This window comes from Cricetulus griseus, chromosome 3 (assembly GCF_003668045.3).
Source record: "Cricetulus griseus strain 17A/GY chromosome 3, alternate assembly CriGri-PICRH-1.0, whole genome shotgun sequence".
NCBI classification, from domain to species: domain Eukaryota; kingdom Metazoa; phylum Chordata; class Mammalia; order Rodentia; family Cricetidae; genus Cricetulus; species Cricetulus griseus.
In genome coordinates this window covers 34760749-34783213 of record NC_048596.1, presented here as the reverse complement: position 1 = coordinate 34783213, position 22465 = coordinate 34760749, and the positions used below count along the sequence as shown (strand labels likewise).

At 44.6% G+C, this 22465-nt stretch overlaps 1 protein-coding gene across 7 annotated transcripts in view; it reads left to right on the top strand.

Moving 5' to 3' along the window:
- Window positions 1-11050: 11050 nt before the first annotated feature.
- The window catches only part of LOC100770307 (probable global transcription activator SNF2L2), a 171661-nt gene continuing 160246 nt past the window's right edge, over window positions 11051-22465 (top strand). For 6 of the 7 annotated variants that reach the window (XM_027406479.2, XM_027406478.2, XM_027406477.2 and 3 more), the window contains exon 1: window positions 11051-11193. The gene's annotated coding sequence lies outside the window, so the exon portion shown is untranslated. Of the gene's footprint in view, window positions 11194-19969; window positions 20023-22465 lie in introns of all 7 variants that reach the window. The other variant, XM_027406473.2, reaches the window with a different exon arrangement.

Genomic DNA, 22465 nt, shown 5'->3' with positions numbered 1-22465 from the left:
ATCATGAATCCACTAAACTCTTGGCCCTGAAAGTGTTTACCTACAAATACTATTCTAAATTCTCACCAATGCAGGGGATAGTGGTGGCATTTTATATTCTACCATTAGTATAATATATGAAATAATGCTTACACTAAAGTGTAATGAAGGGAGCTGGGGAGATAGCTCACTTGGTAAAGTATTTGACATACAAGCATGAATACATGAATTTGATCTTAGCATCCGCATATCATATAAAGCCAGGTAAGGTGGCATGCACTTATAATTATAGCTTTGGGAGGCTTGGCAACATTGACCTCTAGGCTCCATGTCTGTGAACACACAGACTCAAGCATACCATACACTAGAAGAGTTAAGTTTGATTTTTATATTATATTGTCAGACATTGCTATTCATTTACAATCCATATGTCAAAAAATGAGAGATTATTTGGAAACTTCTATTGTATATAGATTGATACACTATAATACATAAACTCCTAGTCACAAGATCCACGTTTTAATGACATGTTTTGATAGTAAATCTCAATATCCAACATAATGAGATCTAGAACTACCTAGGAAATGAGCCCCTGGGCATGCCTGTGGGGGACCTTGATTAGGTTAATCCATGTGGAAGAGCCTAGTCTACCATGGGTGGTACCATTCCCTGGGCTAGGATCCTAGACTGTATATATGAAAAAGAAAATAACCTAAGCACAAGCATTCATCACTCTCTGCTTTCTTTACATGGAGGCACTGTGGTCAGCAGCCTCCTGTTCTGTCATCATGCCTTCCTTGCCTGCTGCTGTATCTTCCTACTATGATGGACTGTTTCTCTTTGGAACTGTAAGTAAACAATAAACTCTCCCTTAAGTTTCTTTGGTCAAAGTATTTTATCATAGCAATGAGAAAGTAACTAAGACACCTATCCTAAACACAAAATATTTAGCTGAAGGTAAAATGTCCTTAAAATGTGTGTCTTTTGTTATTTTTCCACTCATTATGAACACTGTGAATTATGAGATGTTATAGTGAGATGTATTGAGGCCAAAGTAGAAGGAAGGAAGGAAAGGAGGGAGAGAGGGAGGGAGGGAGGGAGGGGAGGGAGGGAGGAGGGAGGAGGAGGAGGGAGGGAGGGAGGGAGGGAGGGAGGAAGATAGGTAGACAGACAACAGAAAATACTAATTTCAGAGGGTCATAGGGCATTGCACTTAGGAATGGCAAGTGCTGTTTTAGGAAACTGCTTAGTTACTACATCTCTCAGAGGTAAGCCTCATTTCACAGCTCAGCTCTGTAAAGCCAGTGGAGGCTGGCCATCTTGAGCTGTGCTTCCCAGGTTCCTACATCAACTGTAGTCAGCCCTTGTCAAGCTGACAGGACTACAGGAAGAGACAGGACTACAGGAAGAGACAGGACTACAGGAAGGTGGGAAGAAGGCAGAAGACAGAGGGAGCTACTTGTTCTCACTCACACAAGGAATGTGTGTGTGTGTGTGTGTGTGTGTGTGTGTGTGTGTGTGTGTGTGTGTGTGTCATTGAAGCTGAGAATAGAATAATAGTTATTAAAGGTTGGGAAAAATTAGATGGTAGGGAAAGGCTGGTCAAGGCATGAAGTTTCAGTTTGATAGGAAAGTAAGTTCTGGTGTGAAGTGCAGTGACTAAAGATAATTATAAGGATTTTTGAATGCTTTTGCTGCAAAGAATGACAACTTGGGGAGATATGTCTATCCTTATTTGAACATTGCACACTGTATATATGCATCAAAACAGTACATGGTATTCTTAAATATATAAAAGTTTGTATAAAGTAAAAATTTAAGTAAGGAAAAGAGATGTTGTTTCTCCCTTTGCCCCTGCCATTCTACCAACAGTCATGTCTCCACCATTATTCTGAAAATCACTGTGGTTTCAGATTCTCCTAGACAAGTACCAATGGCTGTCACTGAGCTACAGAACATGATTCTGGAGACTAAAGTTTTTCTTTCCTTCCTTCCTTCCTTCCTTCCTTCCTTCCTCTCTCTTTCTTCTCTCCCTCTCTTTCCTCTTTCTTTCAAAGAACAATGTGATGTGAGTACAAACGTGGTATACTGATGGAGACCGAGCAAACCAAGATTGTATCTAACCTTGGTAGTAACTATGGGCAATCCATTCAACCATGCGTCCTTGGATATTGTGTTTATTTCATTCATGAAGCTAGAAGTCCTAAAACTGATATGTACTTTTTAAAGCCACTGACTGCTGTAAGAAGTTGAAGTGTTACTACTCAAAGTAAGATTCTAATATATGCTCTGTGATAGCCTGGATATTCACAATAATAGTTCATTTGGAAATATAAATAATCATTTGTCAGCTAATTAAATTATATGTTATTAGAAGGAGAAATGTCCTCCATAGGCTCAGGTATTTGAATGCTTGCTCTCAAGTGGGAAAAAACATTTGGTGGAGGTTATAGAACAGTAATGGGGCCTTGCTGGGTGAAGCAAGTCTCGAAGGGAGGGCCTTGAGGGGTTATAGCTTCACATGATTTCCTATTTGGTCTCTCTGCTCTGTACATCTGGTTAAAGATGTGATCATTGTTTTCTGTAGCCACCTGCTGATACACCTCCCCTGCCACTATGGACTCTCCCTCTAGAACCATAAGCTCAAGTAAACTGTCACAACAACAACAAAAAAAATTGAGGTGGGGAGGATTTATTTCAGTAATAGAGCCCTTGCCTAACAAGTGCAAGACCCTGGGTTCAGTCCTCATCTCTGGGGGGAAAAAAAAAGATGAAAAAAAAAGAGGTTACAAATAAGAAAGTATCCCTGGCAGGGGATTTATTTTTAAGCATAATTTAATGAAATATTGACAGGATATAAATATTGACTTCTTTAGATTTAGACATATCTTGAAACTTGGAGCCCTGAGTATGATATTCTTTTATCAGGGAGTCCCATTTCTCTATATATTCATGGAAAGTCTTTTACTCAAAAGTCCTAAATAATCTTTATAATCACAAAACTCCAACACGAATCACAATGTTTCTGGTGGGATAAGTAGCTGAATATGGACACAGCCACACAAAATGTGATTTTTTTTTTTTATGTCCAACACTTATGAAGTCAGTGTCTGTTCAGCTAAGTTTTTCTGAAAGGGAGAAAGAAGTTTCTGACCCAGTGCAGAATCCAGTGCTTTTAAACCTATTCCAAACATCTTATGCTTGTTTTCTGCTCATCACTCTTCAGTTAAAAACAGTACTGAAAGCTAAAATGAAGCCATATTGCTGTGGAATGTATTTTTGTGAGGACTAGAGGAAGCCCTGACCTAGTGAAGTCCAAAGGTAATGTGTGTTGTCACCATGAGTTTGGCCCAGGCAAGGGCCCTACTTATGGAATAATGGCAAAGCCTTCCTTTGGTTCCAAGTCTCCCTATTGATTGTGTTGATAGTACGTACAGAAAAAAAAAAAAAAAAGCCACAATATCTTCTTCCCAGTGGATGTTTATGATCTGACGACTGCTCCCCTACAGAGACTGCTTCTTGGAGAGTAGCTAAACCTGCCTCCTGATCCAGCTGTATACCATAAACACTGGCTCCTTGTTTGTCTGTCTGAGATAACCCCACCTCCCTTGTTCAGCTGTAGGCAACAGCCCTGCCTCTCTGTTCAGCTGTATATAATGAACTTGTTAAGCTTCTAGAATGCTGTGGTTTCTCCATCAGAGAACCCAATCCAGCCAACCCTAGCTTTTACACATGTGTCTGTATTTTCTTCATTCCCTTGCTGCCGGGTCAAGTCTGTCCCTGGAGACATATTGTGCAAAACAGTATTTTAGTCCTACCTGGGAGCAGCAAAACTCCCCCACCCCCAAAGACATGCAAAACAGATTACTTATCTCATAGACTTTATGCAGTTGTGTATGATAATTTTAGTATTATTTCTGTGTTTATATATTGCTGGCTTATTTTTGAGTTGGATGCATAAAATGTGCACAGTTTAGTAAAAGTCATGAGGAGGATTGATTTCTTATCAGAAAATCTTCATGGTTCATTTAGGCTGCTGATGCTTCTTAGAAATTTGTACCATCTTCTTGAGGGAAGAGATCCTTGAGACATAATGAAGCATAGAGATTCATTGAAGAAAATGCATATTGAGCTTCCTAAAATACATACATATGCATATATAATAGAGTTTTAATGGAATTAGCCTACATTGGGAGGAGAATACCTCAACTAGACAGCATATGCTAGCAAATAAAACCCTACTTCTTGGAATGAGTTGCCCCTTTTTGGGTCTATGGGCCACAGGGATCCCATAAACCCACAAGCATTACAGGCTATTTCCAATACTCTTGGTTACCCTCCAGAACGTGACAATAAGAGCCTATTGCTGGAGATACCATACACTTGAATCATACAACATGGAAAAATCAAGCTGGCACTGGCCTGGAAGCTTCAACCATACTAGCTAGCTTTCACAGTGCCGAAAGGTGCTATACACATTACCAAAGTAGAAAAATAGTCATAAATTTCACCCAGCACTGAACTCCATATGGTATAATAATGACTGGCTTGACAAGCTGTGCCCACTGTTGGTGCAACTGTAGCACACATGTGAATAACCAACCAGTTTCTGATTGGAATAACATCCCCTCCACGAGTAGAACTCTTACCTGGGTCTGTTAATGCTGCCAAGAACCTGTGGCTAGGTAAGTCATAGATCCTAGGTGAAGGTGTAATACTAGTATTCTGTTAAAAGGACAAAGTAGGCTTATTTCTATACCCACAGAACAGTTCATCTCTCAACCCTCAACTGAGAAACTTCTTGGAGTAGACAGAAACTAACACAAAGACCCTTAACTGGTCAACATGCAGAGACAAAGAGACTGTGGAGTGCTCAGCCTAATAATGTACCTACCACACCTCTCCCCCCAAAAGGCTCCAGAATCTGTGTGGAAGAAGAAGCAAAATGTTGTAAAAATCATAGGTGGTTTATCACCTCAAGGAAACAGTATTTGCAGACAAAATAAAACAGTTGGGCATATACTGATGGTGCCAGGTTACACCAGACCCTTGTAAGCTCAAGCCAGACAAATCCCAGTATGGAGCAGGTGGGGGAAGATGAGCACCAAATCTCACCACCAGTTGAAGAGCTACTGGCATTTGATTTGATAGCCTCACAAGAGTCAGAGTTTTTAGATGATGTCATCCCTAGTAAGTTAAACACACTCCAGGAAGGCCCCCCTACCAAGAGAAGTTGGGCAGCACAAATGGCCTCCATGGGAAAGTAAAAAGGAAAGGAACAGAACTCAAAGTAGAGCGATAAAGATGTGAGGAGTTGGGGGTAAATATTATCAAAATACATTGTAAGAAATTCTCATAGAATTAATTTAATACTATGAAAATCAAAATCCATGTTATCATGAACACAAAATTTGGAACAGTAAATGCTCAGAAAATGATTTATATAATACCCCCATCAGTGTTCCAGCATGGATCAAGAACCTTTTGCTGATGACAACCTTTTACAGATTTTACACATGAACACACATTGCTTGAGTCTGAAGAGTTGCCAACCTGAGGTCAAAATTCTGACTTCGTCATTTAGTCATCTCCAAGTTGTTCGATCACATTTTCTTCCAACCTAAAAAGAAAGTAAGATAAAGTATGACTTATGTATATTTCCTTATTAAACTCCAGTTCAGTATTAATGATATATCAAGTATAATATGAAGCACAAAGCAGAAATGATGAAGGCATAAGATGAAGATGAGAGAAAACTTTAATTATCTTGCTAATTATGATTACATCATATTATCAGTAATGAATGCCTCAACACAAACTGAATGCTTAAGTCAGAATTCATCATGAGTGATAGTTAATATCAAACTATATCTCAAGCAGTCTTGGGTAATTGTGGATATTTTTGACCTATTTCTTGTGCGATCTAATTAGACCCTCACTGTTTTTCTTCTCAACATGGCTGGAAAGAATTCTTAGGGGCTAAAGTAGCAATTTGCAGCCTGATTTTTCACCTGTGCATGCCTTATTGCCATCTCAAGCTTTGATTTCTTTTCAGAAATCTTTTTACGTCAGTTGATTCATAAATAAGAGGACTGATTGGCTAAAATTAGAGACAGTAATGTCATCTGTGAATCCATTTAAGGTAGAACCTGTTAACCTGAGGTACTGTCAATGCCAAAGAAAGAACTGAAGGGTGCCAGCATCACTCCTGCCGATGGCAATCCTTTTCAGTTGTTGTGCATGACTTAAGACTAGTTTGCTTTGGAAGCACCTGAAGACTCTACAGTCAGTGAATAAAATAAGTATTTACAATACCCCCCCTCTTTTGGAGGGGTTTGTAGTGACAGAAATATTTTAAGGCCACGAAGCAAAAACAGAGTTTCTGGTAGTCTTCTCATATTACAATAAATTGCCTTGCTTTCTCCACCTAGGAGAGCACTATTTAAGAACATTACTTACCCCGTCTCAGCCTAGGCAACTAGAAAATGGGGTTGGTGTCACATTTCTCATCTGGTGAAAGGGATAAAAGGATACATGTGAAGATCTTGGCCCAACTTCTGGTATGTGATGTAAAGGAGAAATAAACAAAAGCTGATGTCAGGACTGACTGATTCTATTCGTGTGCACAGCTGCCATGTCTGTGCCACCATTCCTTTTGGATTGGTCCAAAGATAAACAAAACTTGTCAATACTCTTTATTCAAAGCTCAGCTTCTTCTCACTTTTGAAGCTCACAAACAAAATACAATAAAACCCCAAAATTTTCAAGTCTTTTCAGTTTGAAAAATATCATAAAGATTGTGAACATCACATAATTTTGTTCGTTAATATGATAATTACTTGTGGCAAAGACCTGCTGAATTCTCTATGTTGAATAAATTTATTATCTATTTCTCATCCTTTCATTCAACCAAGTGGTGGGGTTTTTTGTTTTGTTTTGTTTTGTTTTGTTTTTTAACTACACTGAGCAAAGCATCTAGCTAATTGCTGGGATTTCCACGATGAATTGAACTTACTCTATACCCTCTAGGCACTAGTGGAGGATACCAAACAAATAATTGCATCCAAGTGATAAGTGCTCTAATGGAGGTACACATCGGTTGCTATGGAAGCAGAGTAGGACCAGCAGCTTTTCCATCAACAAGGGCACAAGGACCACTAGAAAGATGTTGGGTCACAGGTGAGTCTTAGAGGATCTGGAGTTAAGACACAAATATCAGAGAGGGAAATATGAACAGTAGAGCTCCATAGGAACTGGCAGCTAGACCAGATCTCCCACAGGTCAGCACTTTGGGAAAGACTACAAGGAGGGTAGAGACCTGTCCCTTGGGGCCTTGAATGCTATGCTAAGAAGTTTGATGTTTCTCCCAAGATGGATTGGGAATACATATGGATTTTAAAGTAGAGAGTTGTATGCTCACCAAGAAAATTAGGGTGGCATTTTGGAGAAATGATAGGGAAAGACCAGATTTTTCTTATAGATTGTTTATTGGGGGTGGGAGAAAAGAGTGTTTATTTCTGTAATCAGTTTTCTTGCTAATTCTAAACTCTTCACTAAATGTCAGCTGATTTAATTTGCCAAAGTTTAGTTTGTATTACTTCAGATGAAAGACTCATTCCCTAAATGGCCTCACCTGCTCTGGCCTGAAGCTATGTAACATTTCAGTCCACAGTAATACTCTGTTGGGACTAGAAGTTTCCAAATTTTGTGCATGCAGTTTTTCTTCATGAGGGTGTTGCAACCAGATAGCAGTTTTTAAACCCAGCATCTACTCTATAGAGACATTCTCATCTGCCAAAACAGACTTACATAACAAGTAGATGTGGCCAAGCAGACATGAAAAAGCAACTTCCACCCCTTGATACCAGGCTAGAAAGAGAAAAGCAACTTCAGAGAACATATTATGACTCATCAAAGTCCCCAAAGAAAAGCTTCCTGGGAATGTAGCATCCTGTGCAGCGTCCCTGAGTCCTTTAGCCTCTCACCATAGTTGCTTTCCTATGATTTTCTACAAACAAAAGCGTCTCTCATTTTCTTCCTTAGCATCATCAATTGTTATATTTTGCTTTACCTCGGAGAAGAAGCTCGTGTTATATACTATCCACTCTCTTTTTCATACGGAGCAAATGCTGCTGCCTTTTCATTTCTCATGAGTTTAAGAATGCTTTGATAAAATTCTGACTTGAGGCAGTGCAAGCTACAAACAAGACAATTCTTCAGAGGAGAAACCTGAAGGGAGAAGGTGAGGCATTCTTAGGTCAATGTGAGGGGAAAGAGAGCCAAGTATCTATATTTAATCTGTACTCCCAACTACATATTGTGTTCTTTTATTCCTGTAGTTGTGCATATAATGTATGGGTAGCAACCCCTCCAAGTACTGCATCAAAATTTTATGTAACCTGGAGAACACACACATATAACAAAGGGAAGACTTTCTCCTTACTTTCTCTCTGACAAAATGCCAGGAGGAATGGCTGCTGGCTTTAGTGTCTAGAAGATGATGGCTGCTCTTTCTAAGGTTTGTCATGGCAAGTGGAGGTAAGATTTTATTTACAAGGGAATAAAGGTAAAGCCATGCTGGGCATGGTGTGGTATACCTGGGTCAGGAGGCTGTGAATGCCAGGACACTTTGGGATAGCTAGCCCCTGCAAAGCACACACACACACACACACACACACACACACACACACAGAGAGAGAGAGAGAGAGAGAGAGAGAGAGAGAGAGAGACAGGCAGAAAGACAGACAGACAGACAAAGTCAGACATATATACAGAGACAAATGAAAAATGGATAGGGATAAATACACACACACACACACACACACACACACACACACACACAGTGTGACATCATCAAATTCTTAATTTCTTTTTCAAGACAGGGTTTATCTGTGTAACAGCCCTGGCTGTCCTGGAACTTGTTTTATAGATCAGACTGGAGTGGAATTCACAAAGATCTGCCTGCCTCTGCCTCTGCTGGGATTAAAGGGACCACCACCACCTGGCCTTCAAATTGTTAACCTTGGGCTGTAAAGTTGACATATGAAGGAAACAAAGTGGACCCATAAAGTTGAAAACCTAATCCGTGTTAGTGAATAAAGATAAGCATTGTCATTAGGTCAAAGCCTTTTATTATACACAATTAGGTTTCTGGCTGTATTTCTGTAAGGATGAAACATTAGGCAGTTAGAAGTTAGTATTTAGATTATATACTTACTAAACTATTAATTGTGTTTAGTATTGGACTATATTCCCAGTTGCTCTTATATTAGTCTATCCTCAGAAGAGAAGCAATTTCTTATAACCTTCCAGGCACACTATATTCTAGTCCCTTAGTGTCTGTGTTTTTTGTTTGTTTTGTTTTGCTTAGAAGTTCACTTTGGGGTACACAAAAAACAAGGAAGACTAATATAACAAGCAAGTAATAGCATTTTGGAAAACTATAAAACTATAGGGTGTGTGATCATTCGCTCTCCTTACTAGGCGAAAGTGGAGACTTGGTAGTGTTTCCTCCTGGGGCCTGGACCAGTGATATAAACCCTTCTTGAAACATAATGAGCACATACCGAATCTGATATTTGTTCCCATTGTTCCTTGTCATCAACATACCCAGTATTGGAGCGGAGCTTAGCATCCTTAGAATGGCACTTCAGACCCTGTTGCCCACACAGTCAATTCTGTAAAATTATAAACCGTCTTAAAATAGGATTTTTCTCTAGGGTGGGAGGGATCCTCAACAGTCACAGTGCACTTTGAATGACTAATTTAAGCCATTGCATTGCAAAATAAGGGATAAATCATACTTTTCATAACACGACCACATAGGAGCAGTTTTAATTTTAAGAGTCAAGCACCTACATTAATCTGAGTCTAATATAATAGGCCCCTGATTTAAAATCTCCTAACATTCTTTCACACTTCATAAAACTAAAAATAAAACTGCCTCACCAAATAGTGACCTAGGGTCCAGCTGACATACTGTATTTCAAGGGAAACTGAAGCACTCGCTCTCGAAACCACTACGTGCAGGCAAATTGCAGTTTGTAGCCTTAATTGGTCTTAAATGTGGGGTGAAAGAGAGAGGAGACTCCGGTCTGTAGAGAATGCGATTTATTTCCCTATTTAAATCAAAAGCAGAACCCATAGTTCAGCTGCCCCATGACTCTTCCGCCCCACCCCCAGGGGGTAGTCCCCCCATATTTTCATGTATATTTTGCTCGAAGATGACAGGTGAGGGGAGGTGACAGTGCTTAGTGCTTTTCAGAAGTAAACACAGGGGTTAGGCGGGTTTGTTTGGGTTTATTTATTTACTAGGCGTCCAGCCTCTCAGCTGTTTCTCGTCGCTGGCATTTGGAAGCTTGCAGTCCTTTACGGATGAGACAGATTTGGCAGACTCGTTCTTTGTGCCGCCTCCCTTTTCACTGGGGGTTGGGGATGGGTGAGAAGAACGCAGATTTATGACAGCCTTGGGGGAAGGGGGGGTCGAAAAAGTTTCAGCTGGTATGATAATACCCATTTTCCCCCCATGGGCCAACACTGTGCCACAAACAGCTTTGGTGCCACTCGGAGCCCTGCCCCCGCCGTCCCCTCCCTTTCTCTCTGCAGGCTCGAGCTGGCAGGCGCAGGCACACTTAAATTCCAGCACGGTCTCCACATTCCCCGAACTACTACGCTCTATTACTACGGCTGTCCTCCCCTTCGCTTCGGGGGCTTCCCCAGCCTCCCCCGAGGAGCTCGGAAGACTACTGCCAGCCGAGGGACACGCGGCGCCCTAGTCCAGTAGGGCTGCGGGCTGGCTGCGAGTCCTGCGCAGTTTCTCTGCTCCAGGCACAAACACAGCGGAGAGCCGGCGCCTCGCAGACACACACGGATCCACGCATACAGTAGAGCTGTCTCGATCCACATTCTTGCACACCGCCCCCTGCTCCCCCCGCGCTCCCGGAGTCGCTGAGCAGGGCGAGTGACAGGAGCGTCCCGCCAACCCGCACCGGGCCGGGCAGGGAGGAGCGGCGCGCCGGGCCAACTGCGGCGCGTCTTCCGGCGCCCGTGGAGGCGGCGAGGGTGGGACGCGGGGCGGAGCCCGAGTTTAGGAAGAGGAGGGGACGGCTGTCATCAATGAAGTCATATTCATAATCTAGTCCTCGCTCCCTCTGTTGCTGTACTCTGGGTGACTCAGAGAGGGAAGATTCAGCCAGCACACTGCTCGCGAGCAAGGTAAATATAACTTACAACTCCTTTCTCTTCTCTCCCCGGCTCCGGCCTCCCGGCTGCATTCGCAGCCGAACCCCTCTGGCACCGCACCGCCTTCGCCCCGAATTATGCATCTTTATCCTAATCATATTATTTATTGTGCATGCTCGAAGACCAAAACAAACAGGCGGGCCAACCGCTACAACAAAAAGCCCGCCTCTTCCTCGCGGGCCTCAGGTGGAATGCTCTAACGACAGCTCCCGGGCGGTGATAGAAGAAACCAGAAAGTTTCCACCGAACCTCGCCATTCTAATAATAACAACAATAATAATTACTACTTCAAGGGGGTAAGGGGGAAGAAATCCCAACAAGCTATAGCCTTGACCCGAGGCGGGCTGACAGCTATGTGCTGCCAACTCAGGGTTTCAACACACTCTCGGCCAGGTTGCATCCCCCATCCCCTTAAAAGCAGGGGTGTGTGTGTGTGTGTGTGTGGGGGGGGGGGGTGACAAGAGAAGGAGAGAGTCTGGAGGAACCGGAGAGGGGAGGCTGGAAGGAAACGCGACAGTTCACCCCGAGCCATCCTCTCCATTAGAGTTGGAAGGAAACGAGAAAGGAGGGCGAAGAGCCCGGGCTGGCGGCAGGGCGCCAACCAACACGGCTGCTACTCGTCTCCCAGAGACTTGTTTAAAGGGCTCCGGCAGCGGGGACGCGAGCAGACCGTGACGGCGGGAGTAGTTCGGGCTGGCATACTGAGCAGGCGGTGGCCGAGTCGGTGCCTGCGGGCTCGGAGGTGTCACCTCCACTCCTCGGGTCCCCTCGGGCAGGGAAGGGGATGTTGATTGGTGACAGGCCTTCAAGCGAAGGGTTTGCTGCGGGGGCTGTGACCGTGGCGCCACGGACCTCCTTGTCTGGTACCTGGAGGCTGAGCGGGCTGGGGTATTGAAGTTCAGGGTGTCCAACCAGGGTCCCACTGCGGGGGGTGGAAGGAAGCCCCAAGGAAAGAAGTCCGAGGTGCCCGCAGGGCTCCGTTAGCCTGCCCTCCCCCCTCTCTGGGTTTGTTTTCTTTTGCTTGGTGTCTTTCCTTGGCTTGCGCCGAGGAAGCCGCGGCTGTGGGGCGCCTGGGATGGTCTGGGTGTCAGGGGCGCACAGGGACCCGGGAGAGCCGCGGCGGCTGAGGGCTGGGGAGGCCATGATCCGGATAATCCTCTCTGCCTGACTGTCACAACAGGACCCGCGCGCACTCGGGTAGCGGTCGTGGCTTTCGCCCGGGAAAGGAAAGGGCTGCAGTAGGCAGGGAATGGGGGGGGGGGGGGGGAGGTGGCGAAGGAGGGAGGCGGGGAGAGCCGGTGGGAGCCTCCTCCCAGCTATGACACTCACCCCTTCCTTCTCGTTGCCTGCTTTGAGTTTGCTTTATTCCCATCCCAACCTAGTTCACCCCTTCCCCTGTCTGCCCCCAAAGCCGGGATGCCTCCCCTCCGGTTGGCGTTGCTAAACAGGGCCACGCCATCTGCAAAGGTGTCGCGATGCACTTCCCCAAATCACCGGTCCAGCGCGCTAGCCCCTGGGCGCCCTCCAGCCACCAAGCGCACACCATCACAGTTCCCCGGGTGCCCCGCACCAGGCCGCGCAGCCTGGACACAGTGACACCCGGCGGGGCGCAGCGGTGTAGACTCCAGGAGACACTCGCTCTCCGGTCCCGGCGCTCGCGCCGGTTTCCGGTACCCGGGAGAGATCGCCCGGTGCGGGTGTCTGCGTTCGCCCCCGCCGCCTGGATTACATTATTATTTTTATCCAGGTTGCTGTTCGCTGCGGATGGTGGTGAGCGCGGGGTTGGGGGGGGCCTCCCTGGGGATGGGGGCGGAGGGAAGTTGGACACCAATCAACCCGGAAAAAAAAAAAGTTTGGCAGGGCCACAAGTCGGGTGGAGGGGCAGGAGGGGTCGACGGGCTAGCGGGAGTGTGCAGTGCACTAGGGACCAGTGCGTGGCGGGCTGTGCCGGCTGCGCCTCCGGCCCGAGCTCTCCCGGGAGCTGGACGCAGACCCAGCGGGTCTGGCGGCGAGAGGGCGGGAGGCGGTGGCGGTGCGTGCGGCGGCGGCGAGGGCGAGTGCGTGGCGCGCGCGAGCGAGCGGCGGAGAATCAGGAAGTCACCGCGGCGAAGCGCACAGACATGTTTGATCGCCGTGACATGACGCGCGCGAGGGAGGAAGAGGAGGCGGCGGGGGCAGGGCCCCGGGCACCGGCCTAAGCAGTGGTGTGCACTCCGCTCCCTCCTTGCCCCAGGCGCCACCCGCCTGAGTCCGGGGCCATTCCGAGTCGCCCAGGTAAGGAGCCTGCGCCTCTTGCAGCCGCCACCGCCCACCGAGCTTTCTAGGTCTTTCTATGCGGGGGGCCCCCTCCGGTCTCTGGCTAGCCTTCCTTGCAAAGTCAGGCAGGCAATCGATCGCAGGGAAAACTTTCCAGCGGGAGGCACCGCGCGGGGGAGAAGAAGGCCTCGCGGGTGGCTGGCGTTGTCAGTCCACTGCTCCAGGTCTGGAGAGAGTGAGTCTTGGAACCCTGAGGCTGTTGCACGTTCAAACTTCGGGGCCTAAACAAGCTTGCAACTCTCCAAGGATTCACTCCATTAAGAAAAGGAACATCCCAAGCGGTCCACTCTCTCTCGTGGGGCATTGGGGTGTTTAAAGCGAAGGAAGAAAGTGCAGGAGTGGAGAGAGCGGGGGTGCAGTGCAGAATCATTCCTCATTCAGTGTCTGCACCGGGTGTTATGTAATTTTAGTAGCACATGGGTGCGAAGCCCACATTGGGCTTCTCCCTCCTTTGTTTATATAACTTTTGGGGAGTTTTGCCAGGCTGTGTCCTTCCCCCCCCCCCTCCTCCCCAGTGCAATGGAGGGAGGCTGGTGCTTTTGAAAAAACAGAGTGACCCGAGTTAGCAATGTTTTGGAGAGGTGTCATCATTGTGTCCTTTCTAGTCATCGTGTTGGCACGTATTCCTTTGTATTCATAACAATGGAGCATAAGGAAGATGTTAAGGACCCACGTTTGTTTATTGCTCGGCGTGGTAATGTTTAAGGTTTCAGTTAATTTTCAAACTTTTGGGGGTTGTATATCTTGCTTGTGGGAACACCTACGTTGGTTTGAGAGGTGGTTGGGTTTGGTAGCACAAAAGTTCTATCCAAACTACCCTGGACTCAGGAAACAGTGAGAACTCCTCTAATTAACATAAAAGCCACGTTTAATGCTATGTATGCAAACACTTAAAAAAGCACGTTCCAGTGTTTTCGGATTCATTTCCCTCCAGTTTTGAGGCCCTACTTTTAGTTGCTACCCACTAGGGACTTGTCAGGACTACTTCTAAGCACAGCTGGTGAAGGGTTAGGGGGTGTGGCTGGGTTGATGCTTAGGTGGCATTATTATGCAAATAGAGACACACTTTGTCTTTTCAGAATCTAATTGCCCTTTTATTCCTCTAGGCTTGCTGACTTGCTTTTAAAATGCTGCCTTTGGATAGTAGAGGAGGGGGACCCAAAAGTGTGTGGGTGGGGTGGGGGTGGGGCAGCTTGGGACCAAGGACAAGAGAGGGTAATTGGGATAAAGTACAACTATAAACTTGTATGAAAATGCCATAATGAAACCCATTATTTTGTACAGTTAATATACATTAAGAAAACTTTTAAGGAAAAAAAAACACTTCAGAATATAAAAAACAAAAGGGCTACAAAATGCTCCCTTTTGCCTTAAATGTTTACTACTGAAAAAAAAAAAAACAAAGGAGATTTAGAGACACCCTTATGTTTATAAGGTGATTATTAAAGTAGGTTGAGGGGGTAAATTATCCACAGGTGGAGGTCCATCTAGTTTGTGTTTGGCCTTGGAAAAGTGTGGCCATAATGGTAAAGAATGTTTTTAAATGAGTTAGGATTGGGGGTGTCAGAACCTTTGGCAGGGAAGGACGGCAGGGAGGGGCCTCATGCAACCTCTCTCAGGACTTATTTGTATCACTCAGAGCCTAACTTTGGCTCTGGCTGCACTGTGGTGTCTCACAGAAAACATTTACCACACAGCCTGTTCAAAGCTATCTTAGATCTTTCCTTTTGTTCTTTTGTAGAGTGGTTTGTTTGAGCATTTCTCATCAGGTTTCTTGAAAAGTACTCTGGCCAACACCTGAGGCTTAGAATTGACCGCAATAAAAGTGTGCTTCTTGTCTGGTTAGTGCTTGAATTCTTCCTTGTAAGTATTCTTGACACAGTATACCTAGATAGAAAGTAACCCCTTTGCCGGTAATTATTTAAAGCTCTGTTTCTTTGATTAGGTTTAAAATAAACCATTCTGCAGGCAGGTGTGTTGGGGGTAAAAGCACAACTTTCTCTTCTAGAAGGCAGCTGTGATACTCTGACATACTCTTAATATTTTGACGTCTCTTTGTAAGGGCTCATTGTGTTTTGGAGGAGGACCGTAAACAGAGAAGTTTCATAAATTATGAAAGTGGCGCTGTCCTGCAGCATTTCCAGTTTTCTCCCTCCCTTAGAAGTCTTCCTTTGTAAACAAGGCCTTTGTCAAACCCTCCTAGGTCAGCAGCTTTTTGCTACTCTAGAGAAATAATAAATCACTATTTATGACATTTTGACATGCTGCCACGAGGACGCCTGACTTATCTCAGGCACCATGCTCAGGACCATTTCCCTGTCTCAGCATTGTGAAGGCATGCCAGCAAGCCTGAACTACCAGAAGTTTTGATTCACACTGTTTCTGCTTTAGATGCTGTAGGGTGTGGATAGTTGTCCCTTTGCATGAATAGCCTCAGAAAACTGTGGGACACAGTTCCCTCCTGTGTTATTTCTAATGAACAAATGAGAAAATGCCCTTGGTGAAAAGCCATATTTGGAGGTTACTTTTGATTTTTTTTTCCTGTCATCTATGAGAAAAAGAATTTTGTGTGTGTGGAACTTTTAATATCTAGCCAGTTAATAAGATGATGATGAGTCACTATATAGTAGTTGGGTATAGAAAATACAGATGCTGGTAATTTATTTGGTATAGTGTTTAGGAAGTTATAGGTGTTGTTTGTTTGTTTATTTCTCTATACAAAAAATTGTCTAACACTATGCCCTGCCAGAGTTTATGGAAGAGCATATTTATTTGCCTTTTCAAATACTTATTATGAAAGGGCATATTTATCACCAAGTTAAATGGGATCTTGCAACCAGGTTTTGAAAGACTTCATGTCTCTGTTACTGTTTTGTTATAACTTTATTATTTGTCCACATTAATTTAGCACTTTTCCTTGAAAGTGTTCAGAATATTGCAGCACTTTCAAGTACTAAAGGTTTTTTGAATGTAGTTTTAAATACCTGAATAATTATACCTCAGCAAACCATATAAGGGATCTGATGAAGTCCAGTAGCTAAATGGTGAATTTTTTGAACACTGACTAGAAACACCTAATTCATTCTCTCACATGATCATCTAGAATGATGAATTGGATAGTGATACAGATTTTGACTGGTTTTTTTTTTTTTTTTTTGATTTGTCAGTCTTCCTGCTCTGATATCCCAACTGCTGGAATTACAACTATGTATCAACACACCCTGTTCCAAGGGTAGAACCCAGGGCTCTGTGCATGCTGGGCAAATACTCTACCAACTGAGCAGCAGCCCTAGCTCATGGTTTATTTCTGGACTTCTGGGAAACTTGGAGTGAATTGTGTTATTTTCCTGGTTCTATGAGGCTGGTGGGACATTCTGACAGGTATATTCAGGCTATAATTCTGGGCGATTTAAAGCATCTAAGAATACTGCATTTTTATGGGGGGTAAGCACCAGTATATGATCTACATTTGTGCAAACACTTCTGTACTAGAAAGTCTTTAAAGAAGTTATTTAATCTAAGTGTGGTCCTGGTGTTTGTAATTGATGAATGGAATCCTCAGAAGTTGAGGCTGAAATAGAACATAATTTAAAAACCATTAAGGTGTAATTATAAATCCCTCTTCTTTTTAAAAACTGGATTTGACATTTAGGAGTTAAAAATATGTAAAAGGAGAAGAAAGAAAGAAAGAAAGAAAGAAAGAAAGAAAGGAAAAAAGGAAGAAAGAAGAAAAACAGAATGAAAGAAAGAAAGAAAGAAAGAGCAAGCAGAGAACAGTAGTGTGTTGGCACCCAGGTTACTTGAGGGGATTCTCTGTGGATTTGCATTCCAGTTGTACTTTTCTTGTTTGGGATGCTTGTACATTTCTTTGCCTGTTGGATGTGGTACTGCAGTTTCTGCCATCCCACTGGGAGATGAGCCATCCCTATGGAAATTTATTGTCTGGGAGGAAAGCCTCCTCTGCCCCCAGGCTTTTTAACAACTGGACACATAATTGCTTGGCAAATATTTGCAGCTATTCTGTGGTTTGCTGTTCTGTTCTGAAATGCCATTAAACAAAGTCCAAAATTCTGTTAAAAAAATAAAAAACAAAACATCAGTGGTCAGTAAGAAGTGATGTGTTTTCAGAATGTACCTGAGTATCTAAACACAGGAGAAGCAAGTGACCTGCTGAGCCCCGTGACAGAGGGAGATCAGGACCAGCTCTCTTGACTTCTAGATAAGATAGGACAGATAAAAATCTAAGGGAGGGGTTAGGGTGGGGGAAGAACAGAGCAGAGATAGGGGTTGGTGGTTCAGGTCATCTGGGATCAAAAGAAAGCCCTAGGTCACAGGGACTCAGCTTGAACAAGCCTTTGGAAGCCCAGTGTACCTGTTTGGACTAGTTTGCCTGGACCAAGAGGTCCCAGTAGGAGAGAGTTCCTAAAAGATAAAGTTGGAGGTTATAGAAAGCCATGACATACAGACTAGAGCATGACCCTTTTACCCAGTGTATGTTGGAGACTTGTCTCTTAGAATCAAATATCTCTATGTTATTTGTTTTGTGTGTATATGTTTGGTCTGCATGTATGTCTGTGTACTGTGTGCAAGACTGGTACTCATAGAGGCCAGAAGTTGCAAACAGTCATCAGCCACCCATGTGGTTCTTCCTCAGGAAGAGCAGCCAGTGCTCTTAACCACTGGGCCATCTCTCCAGCCTCTGTCAGAAAGTTTGAGCCAAGGGTACTGATTCATGAGCACAGCTGTATTTTAGACTCATCTGGTAACTTGTATATTCAAGTTCACGGTGAGAATTGAAGATCTTAAAAGGATCCTGGCAGTAATGAGTGTTTGTCTACAATAAGTTCACAAAGTGTCTGCACACCTGATATTTTATTTAGTGTCTCTCGAAACTAAATGTGCTGCTGGCTTTCCAGTGTGCCTCCGTGGTAGGAAAGGAACTTGAAATCCAAAGAGGTTCAGTGGACCTGTTGATGACTGTCAGATTCATCAATGGCTACTGTCGGTTTTTACTGCCACGTATTTGAAGGGTTCCTTGTTGAATTCTGATTGTGACTAAGTCAGCCAAGAAATGTTGAGCATATTAAAGATCATCTGGGCTAGGGGTGTCCTTTAGTGATAGAGGGGATTGCCTAATTCATACATGTTAGGCTCATTTTCTGGGCTCAATTCCCAGTGCCATCACTGGGAATGTTATACATATAACACTGGTTCACTCCGCATGTAAGCCTAAATGTCCAGTTTTGCTCCCAAGTAAAAGTGTGCCTGCATTTCGTACTCTAAAAAAAGTGTTTAGTGTATAGGTGACATTTTCTTAGCAGAAAATGAAGTGGCAACCATTGATGGTTGTCAGCACCCTAAAATGAGGTTGCTGTGGGGAATAGCCTATGCATGTCTGGGAAGGGCAAGCATGTCCAAAACATGTACGAGTGCTTGGTTACACTTCAGGATACCCACTTTGAAGATAGATTTTGACAGTTTGATCTGCTGGTTTCTTTTATGGCCAATAGCCTAGCAGTGTGTGCTCACTTGGATTTTAGAAGTAAGTTAACCTTTGCTTGTCCCTATTCCTTGAGTCTAAGATTAGAGAGGTGTGTTGTTTCTGTACTGAAGGAACCTCTTACAGTTTGGATTTTCTGATAAACACCCTTCATAAGACTTTTTTTTTTTTTCCTGTGTGGGAATGTCATTGGTCCTCACTAGCATGGTGTACAGTGCATCACAGGTGGATGACTACTGGAGGGTGGCAACTCAGGTATCCATGGAGGTGATAAGGTGAAGCCAGGCCCAGGCCCAGGCCCAGGCCCAGGCAGTGCTGGAACCCTCAGAGAGAGAGAGAGAGAGAGAGAGAGAGAGAGAGAGAGAGAGTGTGTGTGTGTGTGTGTACTAATTAGTGCAACAGAGTTTGTTGTTATCTTCCCTGTGCACCCAGCTTCTTCCCAGCCTTTGCCAGGTCTGACTCTGGGCAAGGATGGTCCCAAGGCAGTTTATTTAAAGGCAGGGCAGCAGCTCTGGCATGTCCTAAATTTGTTTCTGTGATTGAAAGATGAAAGAAAGTTCACAGAAGCCCAGTGAACAGAAAAGTTCTCATCCAAGCACTTCTTAAACCATATATGACTTTGAAATGAATGGCAAGCCAACATGAATAACCATGAGAATGTGTTTTCAATGCTTTTCTAGGGTTTGGGTGGAACAACTTACGTTAGCTTTAGGCACAGTATGATTTTTATCACCATCACAACTTATACTGGGAACTGTTTACAGTTGCACTTCTCAGGCCAAGCAGCAGTATGGGCCTTCATGATGTTTAACTCTGAGGCAGACAAGCTTGTCTTCTGAACAAGAGGCTCCTCCTGGTAGACTTATTTCCTGTATCTTCACTGTTGTCCTGCTCACTGCCCACCTACCAACACTAATGGTGTGCTCTGTCCAGTTCTAGGCAAGTGGCTACATCTGGTGAAGGAGTTCAATTCATCTGTAGAGAAGGTATGTAGGGGAAAGGGGGAAAGGCAAGCAGCCCTTCCTACCAGAGACTTCTGACTCAGCAGACAGACACAAAAGGACTCCTATCTGGACTTATCTCCTAAGCTTTATCGCTCTCCTGTAACTGCCAGAATGCTGGCAAAGGCTGAGTTATTCTTAGGCTTTGGACTAAGTTCTTATTTGTGATTGTCTACCTTTAGTCTGGCCCTCCAAGTCTTTCTATGCAGTGAGCTTTGGGAAAGCTTGGCTGGAGTCCTGGGCTATCTCCAAGCTTCCCCAGGAGCTTTGGTGAAGGGCAGTTTAGGGGTATTGTCCAAGTTAGTGAGCACTCCCCAACTCTTCTTGTTTCTAGAAAGTTTTATTTATTTATTTATTTTTATATCTCTGGTAACCCCTCCCTGAGTCCTTTACTCCTCTCTAAGTATCATCCCTCCTTCCTGCCCTATTACCTTGGAGACATTTAGCTGTGCCCATACTTGTTTTGGAAGATCTTTATTTTCTTTCTCTTGTTGCTGTTTATGCATACGTTTCCTGTTAGGGTGTGTGTGTGTATTTATGTGTGCCCCCATCCCTGTTGTTCTCCTGTAATTCCCCTCTATCTGAGACACTCAGTAGAATTGAGAATAAATACATAAAAAACACATGCTTTAGTGTTGGATTAAGCATCAGGACCCTTCTGGGCAATGATGTTTTCATCTCAGGATCTCTTTAGGGCTTGGCTTCTCCTTACTTCATGCCTTGATAAATAAATATATTGTCCCAGCCAAATCCTGGCCTTTACAAAACACCTGTGCCATTGTTTCCATCTTTGTTCTTTGTCTCCAATTTTCTAACCCTGTCTGGCCCAGCAGTGGAACACATTACAGAGGTACCAGGCTCAAGCCGAGGCATGCTATCCCTAAAACAGTGTGGTCAAGACTGGTGATTGGCCAGCTGAGCTTCTCCTGGTTGTGTCCTTAGGAATCCCCATCCCTTTCTTTTGTCTCAAAGCAGTGAGGAGAAGATGGAAATGATGGTTGTGGTGGTGGGCATAGGGTTTCAGGTGATGCATCCATGTACAGCTCCCTGGGATTTTGACCCAACTGGGGCAGCGAGCGAATAGATGAGAAACACACACATAGACAGTAAGCTGAGATGGAATGGACTGGGCTCTCTTCTAGAGAAATCATGGTACCCAGGACAGCAAGCATGTTTATTATATAGAGTTGCACAGAGAGGCAAGGCTATTGAATATGGCTGGACAATGAGGTGAGGGTCACTGCATACAGATAAACAAGGAGGCAGGGTTTACAGGTATACAGCAGAATCAAGGAGACAGGTTCAGTTAAACTAGGAGAAGCAGTCTCTGCAGGGAAGCAGTCTTGAGGCTAGAAGCATCTGGGGCAGCGTGGTGGTGGTGGGGAACCTAAGATGAACATTTCTGCACACTGTCAGTGTTTGCACTAGTCTCTCTCCCCCCGCCCCCCCCCAGAAAGGCTATGGCATACTTGACATGGCCATGCCTGTGTGAACAACGCACACTCACTCAGAACTTCACTCCTTTGTGGCTTTCTGGCTCCTTAAATCTGCAGGAAAGTAGAGGGCTCAGCTAACCTTGATTGGGTGGTGATAGGCTTGTCCTGGTAGATGCCCTGCTTGGTTGGTGCACTGACAGTCAAAGGATAAAGTGCTCTGTAAGAAGTTCTGCTCCTGTGACCCATGTGACTTTGGACAAGCCAGGCTCTTCTTTCCTGGCTTCCCGCCTTCACCTTTTCAGGGGGAGCCTGATAATACCCCACCTCCTTAATTCAAGGGATTAGAATGGCTATAAAGCACATTAGGTGTGTTTAAATCCTAGAACCCACATGCAGGTCCTCGGAATTTCCTGGACTGCAATTAGACTGAAGTGTGAAGTTTTGTCTTGGTTGTCCTAGTTGGAGTGGTGACCCTTAAAATTCCATGAAGTTGAACTCCTTTTACTATGCAGATGGAGGTGCCCAGCCTTTCAACGGGAGAGGGGGGGGAAAGGAGAGGGAGACTTGGGCTAGTGGCTGTGGGATTTGGAATTGTGGGAAGTGCAGCCATGGCCTTTTAAAAGCACACACTCCCCAGTTGTAAAGGCAAGAATGTCTGGGTGAAGAAGACAGGGTGTACCGCTGAGGAATCCTTGCCAAGAACACAGTGGCCTGGCCCTCAGGGAGTCCTAGTCTGAGGCAGAGGGTAACATGACAGGGGAGGGGGCTGCACTCCTGTGTATGGGTGGCAGCTGTACTTTCCCACAGGCGTCTTTCCTTCAGTGTAATAGCCACATCGTTGTAGAATGGGTTAGTTCCCTTATGAGGCGATGCAAAACTTTGTCCCCAACAGAAAATGAAAATGGATTGTCAGTTTCATCACTTGGTCAAATTGTCACCCAGACTGAGCCCTGCTCTTCTCCCACTGTGCTCCTGTGACCACTCCCTTAGCT